This window comes from Sinohyriopsis cumingii, chromosome 7 (assembly GCF_028554795.1).
Source record: "Sinohyriopsis cumingii isolate HCF-2022 chromosome 7, ASM2855479v2, whole genome shotgun sequence".
Classification (NCBI taxonomy): Eukaryota; Metazoa; Mollusca; class Bivalvia; order Unionida; family Unionidae; genus Sinohyriopsis; species Sinohyriopsis cumingii.
The window spans coordinates 75,156,576-75,168,984 of NC_142967.1; positions in this window are offsets into that span (position 1 = coordinate 75,156,576).

Here is a 12,409-nt window from a genome sequence, read left to right on the forward strand (position 1 = left end):
TTAAAACATGTCAATATTTTAAGTCTGACACTTACATTCATGGGCAGTGCTGGACACTTGGATGGCAAGAGAATGGAGTGCCTTCTTCCGGTAGGCATCGAACCAGGGAGGTTTTATATGCTTCCACAAAAGTCACAGAAAAGAAAACCCGTCTGTTATATTCGCCAATAAAAAGTTTCGAATTTATTGACATTGATCGTCGTTATTCAGTAGAAAGACTTCCTTAACACTTACAGGACAATACGGACTACTTAATAAAACCTTCCAGACCAGTCTTCTGGGAAACACCTTCCTCGTTATTATAGATGCATGCTCTCGTTACACCAACATCCCATTCGAACAGGGAATCTAATCTTACAAAAAGAGGACAGTCGTCTCGACCGACCGGTCCGAATGAACTACCTTGTTAATTTATTTATTTACAGAAGCTAAACAAGGTTGTGTCCAAGAATGAACGTTACCACCAAAAAATAGGACAGTAGTTGGCAAATTAATTGCATCTTCACACATCCATATTTTCCTGGGAAGATTAGAACAAAATGCCCTTAACCAGGTATCGGATATATCCTTCAGCGGATGCAGCTGATGACATTGAACGAAATTGACAAAAACTAGAGATAAACATTTTTTTTTATATTCGCAAACTACTTCCACTCTACCATTACAGTTACATCAGTCATCAAGCAGTTCAAAATGTTTTCTTAGATAATCATTGGCGCTTTGTGACGGGAGCATAAACACGGACATGTAGGCCAATAAATCAGCCTCTCACCCGTGATGATCTTGATTTTCGGGTTAGGGGCTGATATCGCATATTCATTAAAAGCTGCAGCCACGTTTTACTGCACATATCGGTGTACTTTTAGACACCGGTATTTTTCGCAGCTGTGTAGCTACCGTCGGCTGAAGGGTTCTTTTGGCGACATGTATATTATATTTCAGGAGCAAATCCTATGCTTGAGTGACTTGTAAATCAACATAGAATAACACAACCATCTGTCATGTGGCCATTTTGAATTTCGCGCTTAATGTGGCTGTTACCACCTACAGATATGTGTCTAAAGTGTACGCAGATTTTTTTCCTGATAGATTTGCATGCAGCAAAATTGCACATTGTAAACAACAGGTGACATCACACCCACATATCGTCGATCATTATCAACACTGATTCGGCGGGGTGTGTGATTTATTGGACTAACGGACATGTACATGTCTTCTATCTGCATCTTATACCAGGCAGACACCACCCTAAACGTTAAATAAGAAACATTCCATGAAGATTCTGCGTTAGTCCTAAGCGCATCTTTTCCAACCAAAGGACTTATGAAAATAGACCAGAAAAACTCAAGAGGTACCTTAAGTGAAGGGGCTCCAAGAGGAGAAACATAGACAGAGCTGTCCTTAAAACTAGGTCCCTCGATATAAACACTGTTTTGAGGTGCCAAACAAACATCACAAAAAGAGTCATCGCCTTTTTTGATTACGTACCGCCAAGATGCACTATATATACAATTGATATCCCGGATGGCATAGTTTAGGAGATTCCGATGGTTGCGTACCGCAGACCCGAGACTCTTAAAGATGTATGTGTTACGATCACTTTAAATTCCACCAAGGAGACGCTACGTGCAAATGCAAACGATGCCTACTATGCGGACATATGCCTGAGTTAAAAGCGTTCCAGTGTTCAGCCATTGGAGGTAGCTTTAACACCAACCACAAACTATGATGTTACAAAACAAAATGTCGTTTTTCTCCAGATTTTGTACCTAAACTACGGCTTTAGGGAAATTGTGGACTTCAAAAGGGGAAAATAATAGCAAGAAGAGCTAAATTAACAATCAACTCAAAACTAAACTCGGCAACCATTACAACTCAAATGGATATTATATCGAGTCCCTTGAGAAGGTGGCAAAAGTGTCCAATGTGTGATGGACAAAGTCGGAACGCTTACAAAAGAATGACTATAATGACTCAGAATGTGACCGTAAAGATAAAATTTAGCCTGCCCGATGTAGCCCGCTATTCTCACAAAAATAATTGTGTACACTCTATTATACTTTCGGAAGATAACATTGGACCCGGAGTCCAAAACACACTATTTTTGCAACATACATTGAATTCACGTGATAACGTCTTGCCTGGAATTATTGGTATTAATGGAAATCAAAATCCCCAAATCATGCGTATCTGACCGTAACATGCATATCTGATCGTATCATAATCTTTGCGCGCATTTTAAGTGAGTAAAAGAAACCCCAAATGTTAAATTGCATCTCAGTCGCCAAATACGCACTCAACAATTTTCGAAAAAGAAACAGTTAACCATTTCTAAGATATTTTTAAAATTTTTACTGATACCCCTTGCCAGAAATTGAGTTTTCAGTTAAGTAGGCCATCCATCCTAGAAGATGATATTGCCAGCAATAGCAGAAGTAACACGTTTATAGTATTGTAACACCCTCCCGTGTGTTTGTACCCCACTAACGATTTTATAAAAGAAAAGCACCAGGGATATAAAAAAAATGCATAAATTTTTGTCATTTCATTCATCAATTTATAATTTCTTACCTGATTGTTGTCAGGAGGTCATTGACACTGTCAACTTATTCATGTTTCAACTATGCGGAAAATCTAAATGTAAACTGCTCACTGTCCTTTTCTGGTTTCTACGATAGTCTTTCTTTTAGTAAACACTGTGTTGGAGTAGGGTTTAACGCCATTTTTCAGCACAAGATAGGCTATACATGACGGCCATTATAACTGGTGGAGGCAGAATCATGGACAACCCGGGAAGAACCACCGACCCACGAGAAGCTACTGGCAAGCTTTCTCAGGTACCCACGTTAGTCGAGCCCGAGACTCGAACCCACGCAGACAGAGGTGAGATGGCAGTGATTCGGAACGGTGAGCGCTTTAGACCACTCGGCCACTCGGGACTCCCAGTAAACACTGTGTCGTCTGAGTTCAATATTTGCAATGTCTAGTTTGAATATTTCTAAAACAAACTGAACATATAAAAAGAAGAACTCCTGTATAAATGTGCTCAAAGAGATTAACTCCAAAATATACGGAAGTAATGAGATTATCCAAAACGTTGAACCACCATACACGTGTTGCTTGAAAACATAGATCTGCCCATGCAAATATGGCGACCAACACAGTGAACAATAAAGAAGCTGCTGTTTGATTTGAAACACAAACAAGCTGAGACCGCTCCTGTGCCGTAAGTGGTTAAAGAGTCTGCCTCGGATGTGGAAGGTCGCTGGTTCAAACCCCGGCCAAGTCATATTAAAGACATAAAAATGCCTCACTTGGCGCCCAGCATTAAGCGGTTAGCGTTAGGACTGGTCGGACTGGTGACAAGACAATGTGACTGGGTAGAACATGATGCTACATGTCTGCGGTTTGCCGCCCCAGTGCTAGACATCAATATAAACTGACAAACTGCAAACATCGTAGTGATATGACTGAAAAATTGTTAAAGGTACGTTAAAAATCAAACACACACACACACACACACACACACACACGTTGACAGTATTTGGGACCCCATGGTGACAATCAAGTCGATATTGGGAGATGGTTGCGGAGTACAAACAACGTGAATACGATAATCAGTGACGTCAATCTTAACGGTTCAAAAGTATGTTACACTGCAAAAGTATATTAACTTTTTGGACCAATATCGCGTACACCATGTAATAATTTCATAACTTCTCCATTACGAGATATTTAAATTTAATAGATCTGATCACCCGTTTAATAGGTACAAACTTTTAGATGTTTCTTTGTTGATTGTTCGCATCAACATATAGAATTATAAAGATGGATTAACACCCTTGCCATCTTGAGGAGTGTTGTTAAGCTCAACTTTTAAAGTGTTAGTCTGTTTTAGGGTAATAGAACACGTGAAATTCAAACAATGAATAATAACACGTATTTTCGTTCTTTGATTTCTCTGGATTGTGCTTTTATTTCGAAGTACCTCAAAGTGAGGTAAATTCTAGTATACAGTCATGGAAGATTCACCCCCAAATTAGGGTACATAGGAAACACATGGGAATCCATTGTTTTCACTGTCTTTTTATTCACTTAAAGAAGTGTGCGAATATTACAACATTTATTAGTTTAATTGGTTTGATTAAAAATACTGTTTTTAGTTTTGACATGTTTGCAAATTCCCCGTTGCTGATGAGAAAACTGCTGATATCCAAATGTTAGAAATTTAGACTTCGTGCTATTTTTAGATTTCAACATAAGTTCCTTTCCTGGCTTAATATTTTAGGGTTTATGTTGGAAAAATATAGACATTAATAATGAAACCGTGGAAAACCATTAAAAAGTAATATTGCTCATTGAAATGCATTTTTTTCAAGATACTTTGAACATATATGTAGACGTAGTTGTCTTTTCTCTTGATATGTATTTAGTCTTCTTTCTTATTTGTTTTGTATGGCAGTTTTTCTTTGTACCATAATGTAAATACTCACCCCACTTCACCCCACCCCTCCCTACCCCACTCCACTCCACTACCATTGATTGCGTTTTTCGAAATAGCAATAGTTTTTGTTTATTAAATGATGTACTCATGAAACAAATGAATGAATGAATGAATGAATGAATGAATGAATGAATGGATGAATGCATGAATGCATGAATGAATGAATGAATGAATGAATGAATGAATCAATCAATCAATCAATCGAAGAATAAATAAATAAATAGATAAATAGTTCTGCGGACATTAAGTAATTCGCCGACATTAGGGCCGTTATTTTCTCTGACATTAAATAGCGGTTGAAAAAGGTCTAAATTATGCAAATTACTTAAAGTTCACATCCCTATTTACTGATTTATTTTGATGAAGTTTTTCGTGCGTTTCTTAAATGTATGTATGTATGTATGTATGTATGTATGTATGTATGTATGTATGTTACGAAAAAAAATGATATAAATAGGCCGAAATCAATAAATAAAGTAGACTAATGTGTCATACATTCTTTGAGTAGTATCAGAGGACCATTAAGATTCCAAGAATTAATACGGATCAGGGGTTTAGTCTAGATGAGCATTAATCAAATGACGGTGTTTCTATCAACAGTATCAACATTGTAACGAACGGAAGGAGTTGTTTGCAGGCATCTCAGCATTCTTTAGGGGCATATATCCGGGGACATTAAGGGCCATTATTCCGAGATAAAACAATCATCAACATTTGTGAGGATAAACCTTCAAACAACGACAAAGTTGTAACAATTTAAAAGAGTAAATTCACCTGCTGATTCGTCCAATGTCAATTACCACATTACATGACAACCCGAATATGATAATATCTCCAATATGCCGGCGACGTACTTGGTCTTTAGCTATAATCATATGAGATATAAAACAGATTTTGAAACGTGAGTCATTGTGCTCAATGCATTGATAAATACCAGGTGAAGTTGTTCAAATGTAAATAATTTCTTTAATAATTGACTATACTAGGCACACGAACTGAATCGTAATTTAAAAAAAAAGAAATATATGTGTTATGGATGAGACGACAAGTGGCCGAAAGAATTAGGGATTCTTACATTTGTAAAAAGATAGCCTAATTGACCATTGATAACCTCGTGGAACATTGATAAGTTGAGAACCTGGCCGAGCATTGACAACCCCGTGGAACATTATAAAACTTGAGAACCTGGCCGAACATTGACAACCCCGTGGAACATTGATAACTTGAGAACCTGGCCGAAAACTGACAACCCCGTGGAACATTGATAACTTGAGAACCTGGCCGAAAACTGACAACCCCGTGGAACATTGATAACTTGAGAACCTGGCCGAAAACTGACAACCCCGTGGAACATTAATAACTTGAGAACCTGGCCGAACATTGACAACCCCGTGGAACATTGATAACTTGAGAACCTGGCCGAACATTGAAAAATGGACAATCAGAAGAAACAGTTCGTCAATGGTTTATCTTTCCTTTAGTAAACTTTCAATGGAAAAACACAAGTTTGCACATTTCTCAGGAATTTTGAATACACATGAATAAAATAATAATCGTTCAACCATGCCATAATGAACAATTATGTTAGGACAGTATAAATGAATTTCATTTTTGGCGCCATATATACATTTTTTACCTTTCTTTCTTATGAATTAAGAAGTCTTCGTATAGATATAGTTCTGATACAGGCTGAAAAATAAAAAGATCCACCCATTTAGTTTGCGAAAAACATGTGTCTACATCAACTGAGTAAATGCTAATGAATATTTCGAAAAATCAATCGAGTACATTCTAATAAATCTCTTGAAAGACTGATCCATGTAATTTGCAATAAAACGTGTCTCAATCAATCTAATACATTTTATTGAATATTTCCAAAAATCTACCAGTGTAGTTTGCAATAGAACATTAAGATGACAGTCAAGAACAAAGAGCAAAGTGAGATGGCAGATGTATATGAAGTATTACAATATATATAAATTCATATAGCTAATTTCAAGTTGACTGCAAGGACTACTGAAAAATACCAAAAGATAGTGTGGATATTGCTGTATTTTTGTATTGATATCAGCAATAACAGTTTAGACATTGCAAACGACATTTTGACCTTTTGTATGACAGGACAAAAGGAATACAGCCATATTTAAACAGCTTTATCAAATTTTTGAATGACATTCCTTAAAGAGGAGGACATACTATTTTGAAAACTGTACGGAGGGATTATTTCATCATCACACTGGGTGGTCGGCGGATTCAAGCTGTCAGATACGTGAAGTTAGACACCGTGACATAATCTATAAGAGTTAGGACACAGTGTCTAAATAGGTCTGTGTGTTTATAATCTCCCTCGCCATAATCCATCAGATTATTTAATGCTACCGTATATTTACTGGTCATGACATTGTATAGTAAAAATGACACTTGTGCTAACGTTATTAAAATATTTAGAATAGGTTTGGTCACACACACGAGCACTGGGGATGCAATAATGTATTTAGTATATCACGTAACGTATGTGACTGTGATGTCATATAATGTCGGCGTGTATCATTAGGGACAGCTGTAACACGTATTTTTTCTCGTATTCAATGTTAGCACCATATCGTCAAGAGAAAATGCAAACTGTCCGAAAATAGACCTCGGCAGTCATCCAGTCAGAATTGGAGAACATATCACGTGACATTGTAAAGGCTATATAAACCGACCTCTTTTCTGTAGTTTACTCTTAGTTTAACCTTTGTATAAAGGACCTATATCCATAAAGGGCGCTTTGTTTTCTCTTGAAGGTCCAACTTACCGTATAGAAACTCCCTTGAGGCGAAGTGACTTTACGTACACAAAAAAATATGTAATCTTGTTCAACTACGGCTCCACAAGATCTCAGCCATAAGACGGTCCTTCGTACAGTTGTTATCTCGCGAATCTTCGCGAGAGTATGGTTAAACGAGACTATAAAACAGACAACAGATATAAGGAAACAAAGCTGTAAGGAAATCGTGATAATTGTACATGGCCTTTATATAGATATTACTGCTATCAAATGGCGGTCCTTCATACAATTTTTATGATGTGCATATCTGCAGAACTGAACTCGTCTTCACATTTGTCACGGTGAACATATTGGAATTATATATAAAAATTCACACATCGAATCTTTGGCGTTGACATTTGTTCAATCGTTGCCATGAAAAGATCTGACAGCCTGTTTAATTCAATTTTGTTAAACATAACTCTTAGGTTTATCTAATTTATTTACTCTTACTTGAATGGTATCCTTTTTAAAAGCATAAAATATACATGAGCATTTATACTAATATGTTCAAATAGTTTTCTTTTTGTTTTATTTTGTACTTAGTAAAATTATATGGGACACTCATATAACATTTTATCCGCAAAATATTATCTAAAACGCACTCTCTTGCGCAAAATATTTCACCGATAGCCCAACCAATGTTTAGTTTATATTTAGTGGCTAGTTATTTTTAAAATCTGAAGTGAATGTAAATTAACATTCATACGGTATATGGCTGATCTCTCTGGAGGGGTTTATAAGAAATGATACAGTCATCCATTCTTGACATAGAAATCGTTGGCACTTACGAAGGATCAGAATTGATTATGGAAATTAAGTTGGGATTACATATGTTCAAAAATCGCCAGCTTGACATGAAAGATTATATTTTCTTGACATGCTGTCCAGCACAGATCTGTTGAATCATTCTTTCTACCTGTTCCCGCTGTTACTATTTATATCCTTGAAAAGTAAAATTTTGATAAGTCGTTTCGTGTGTCTATTTGTAGAAAGCACGCACAAATTAAATTTATAAAAAACAGAGTTACGCACAGAGAGAGAGAGAGAGAGAGAGAGAGAATTACGTTGATTTCTGTTTTGAGCTACTCGTAAGTTTCATAGAATTTTATAAATTTGGACAATGCATTGTTCGCTATTTAATAGTTTTAAAACAAGATCTTTTTTACCATGTGATTTTTTATTATTCCACGTGCATAGGTAGCAATGGATCAGGGAACCATTCCACCGAATCGCTGTTTAACATTCTAGAAAACTGAAACTACGTCATAATCGATTTGTTTTGTATAATGAAATCAGCTTCCAAGAAAATGTGAAACTGACCAATTAAACAAGTACCAAACAAAACTATTTACTTATATATACACACATTTATTCATTCATTCATTTATCCATCCATTCCTATACTTGTATTCCTTGACGACTTTTAGGGGATATAATACACATAGACATTGAAATCCAGCGAAAGTTACATGCTGTGTTGTAAATGAACTTTTAGAAACACCATCCCTCAGACAGGTGCAAAATGACAGTAATTAGAACCGAAACCTATACGATTCAACGTTACAGATTCCTATTTTCCCCATGACAACCGCCGCTACAGTGATGAAAGGGGCAATGACAAAGACAATAACTGGATAAAAACAGAAGCAGCAATAATAAATGCAGTTGGAGGACCATATTTTTGCATTAGGACAAGTACAGGTTTTGACAAAGAGCATGATCTCAGAACGTTCACTCGTTAATTGGTCTGATAGCACAAGGGTAAGATACTTAGACACGCGGACACAAAATTAAGATAAACTAGAATAAGAAGTCGCAGGCATGGGATTCTCAAGCATTCACTACAGTCATTACTTTATGCATCGTATTTCTTTTCCACCAAGCAGTACTACCAGTAGAATGCGTTGTATTCATGAACATGCAAGATTTTAATAGGCAAGAATATATGTCTGAGGTAAGTGACGACGCTTTGAGGACATGACATTGATGATCAAGGCGGAAGTAACACGAATTAAGTTAATTAAGTTAACGTTAGTTGCATTAAGCTAAATGTACGTCAAGGATGGTCTCAACAGAAAGATAAGTTACAGAGAATGGACACTACAGACCAGGGTAGACAAATTCATCACACGGAATTAAACCCGAGTAGTAAAATCCTAGTCAAAATTTGAACTGAATGTGTTCAAATTGTATGAAAGATTAATGTTTGTACCCAACGAAAGATTCTGACAAAGCAATAAATCTCTGTATTGAACAAAGACCATAGAGTGGTTTCAAATGAGGCTTCAGATCTTGTGTAAACAATCACTAATGAGTGGGACATGAAAGATTTTCCATTTCTCATCGAGTCATTCGCGAGGGAAATGGCTTTAAAATATAGTGCTAAAAGACATGACTTGATATATCTTCCAAGCTGTTTGTCGATTCACGCCCACCGTCAGTATATCGCCGGGCAATAAATTGCCAGCAGTCCGATCACCGCAGTTCCACCTTTACCGCAACACGTGTCTGTGTTTCACGAACAATCAACAGTCGCAACAATTTTCGACAAGTATTAGGTCTCACAGAAACTCTCGCACGCCTCTTAGCTCAACATGGTATGCTTTTATAAGAGAGAGAGAGAGAGAGAGAGAGAGAGAGAGAGAGAGGCAAAACAGACATATGCTTAAGTCAAACAAAACAAGACACATGTGACTGTGTATTTATTTTGGAAGAAAAAAATAACAAGGAAACGTATGTTAACTTGCTAGTCTGATTTGTTTTTCCTTTTACTTTCAGCATGAAATCTCACATGACTGCGGAGAGGATGGGCAGCTAAATAAAAGAAACATACGGAAACTTTTATAATAATAATAATATTTAATAATAATAATAATAATAATAATAATAATAATAATTTAACGTGACTTTTATTTTAAACTATTAGTGCTGTAGACACAAATCCAACAAACTGAGGTGAGGCAAGGTACAGTGCTCAAGAGTCCTCGAAACACCTCGTCAGCTCTAAGATTAAAAATCTCGACCCACCGGCTGCGTGCCAGATGCTCTGTCAACATCTATCCTGATTCTTCAATGATAAGTTAAAAATTGTGGACCCATTTAGCAGGTGTTCACCTTCCACTGAAAGAAGCTGAGTTGCTTAAATGTTTTCTGAACTTTTTCCCCATAAAAATGAGTGATCTTCGGATACTAAACATGGTGCAAGTATGCCTGATGTTTTCATTCAACATCTCGTAATTTCAGACTGACTCGAAATCTTACTACAAATATCTGTGCCGCTTTCTTTTTACTTCCTTAAAGATACAGTCCAGTCTTGTAAATCCGACTAACATTATAATCATTAAACACGCTCTATACATGCAATAATCAAACATTTTGGATTTGATTTTAATCGCGTTTACTTAATATATCCTTAATAGTGAATCATATTAAAGAAATGGTCGGTTAAACGTATGTCGAATTAATGAGACTAGAATGTATATTCGTACGACAGTTAGCCAAAGCGACTCTTTAGTTGAAGTTGAAGGCAGACAACGTAACGTATCTGACAGATTGCGGCCATCCAATCACTGGAACTAAAATAGTGGGAAATGAATTGAACACAACTTGGTTTAATTCTCCTGAGAGATCAAGGATTAGTGACAACAGTGATGTAAGACAATGTACAACTACCGGTATATGCCAAACTTATTAGAAGAGAAGGCCTGGATAATTTCTATCGGAATCAGAAGTGAACAGTGGCTGGTTGTGGTATTTACTTTATTGGCAAGAGATATGATTTGTTAACGGTCGCCACTCCACTCCACACTTTTATTACGGCAGCACATGTTCCTGGAGCGAGAATTCGCATACAGACCGTTCGATAACGTCCTAAAAGGGTCTAAAGGGTTATCATCTTAATGTATAATTGTTTGAATTAAGAGCAAAATCGAGTGCTCCTTCTAACTCTTTGCCCCGGAAGTCACGTGCTGATACTAAGCGTAAAGCAGACGAGAATAAGTTCTCTTGAACCACACCTCTTGGTGCTGTTAACTGTAGACCCTTAATTAATAAATCATCAGATACATACGCAAGTGGGCCTGAAAGCATTTATGTATCTAACAAAACTTTGATATCGTGCAGACGAAAGTAACATAAAGGGAAGCTGTGATTATGGAATGCCCTGCTTGCTTATGTAATAGCCTAAGTTGAACAAAGAGTTTTTGAGAAAACTGGCCAATTTACACTCTTAAAACTCTAAGAACAACTTTAAAATTTAGTATTTAATAAACCATTAGTTCCTACATTTCTTGAGATGAAATCTTAAAAAAGTTGACATTAGAACGAAAGTATTTATATTGATAGCAATAGTGTTACTGGTACTATCATTAGTAGTTGTTGTTGTTATAGTGTTTAACGCCATTTTCAGCACAGTATTAATGGTGGAGGAAGAACCCGGGAAAACCCCGAAAAGAACCACCGATCCACGTGAAGCTATCGGCACGCTTTCTCACATATCCACATTTGCCGAGCCCGAGACTCGAACACACGCAGAAATAGGTGAGATGGCAGTGATCCGTGACCACTCAGCCACTCGGGGCCCTATCATTAGTAGCAACAGCAGTAATAGTATCAACAACATTAGTAGTAGCAACAGCAGTAATAATAGCAACAACAGTAATAATAGCAACAACATTAGTAGCGGAAGCAACAGTAAGCAACAACAGTACTAGCAGCAACAACAGCTATAGTAGCAAAAAGAAGTAATAGTAGCAACTACAGTAATAGTAGCAACAACAGTAATAGTAGCAAAAATCAGTAATAGTAGCAACAACAGTAATAGTAGCAATAGCAGTGGTAGTAGCAACACCATTAGTAATAGCAACCACAGAAATATTACTAGTAGCACAAGCAGTAGTAGTATCATTATACTGTAGAAGAAGTTTAAGATGAGTACAAGTGCATTGTTAAGAAAGAAAACGGGACAGCTCCAAAAGTCAATGATGCCGTTTTAAAAACATTGGACACAATGACAGTGTAAATAATGACAGCTGCAGCAAAATGGAATATACAGATTAACTTCTATAGAAAAAAGAATTAAGGGTATTTTTAGA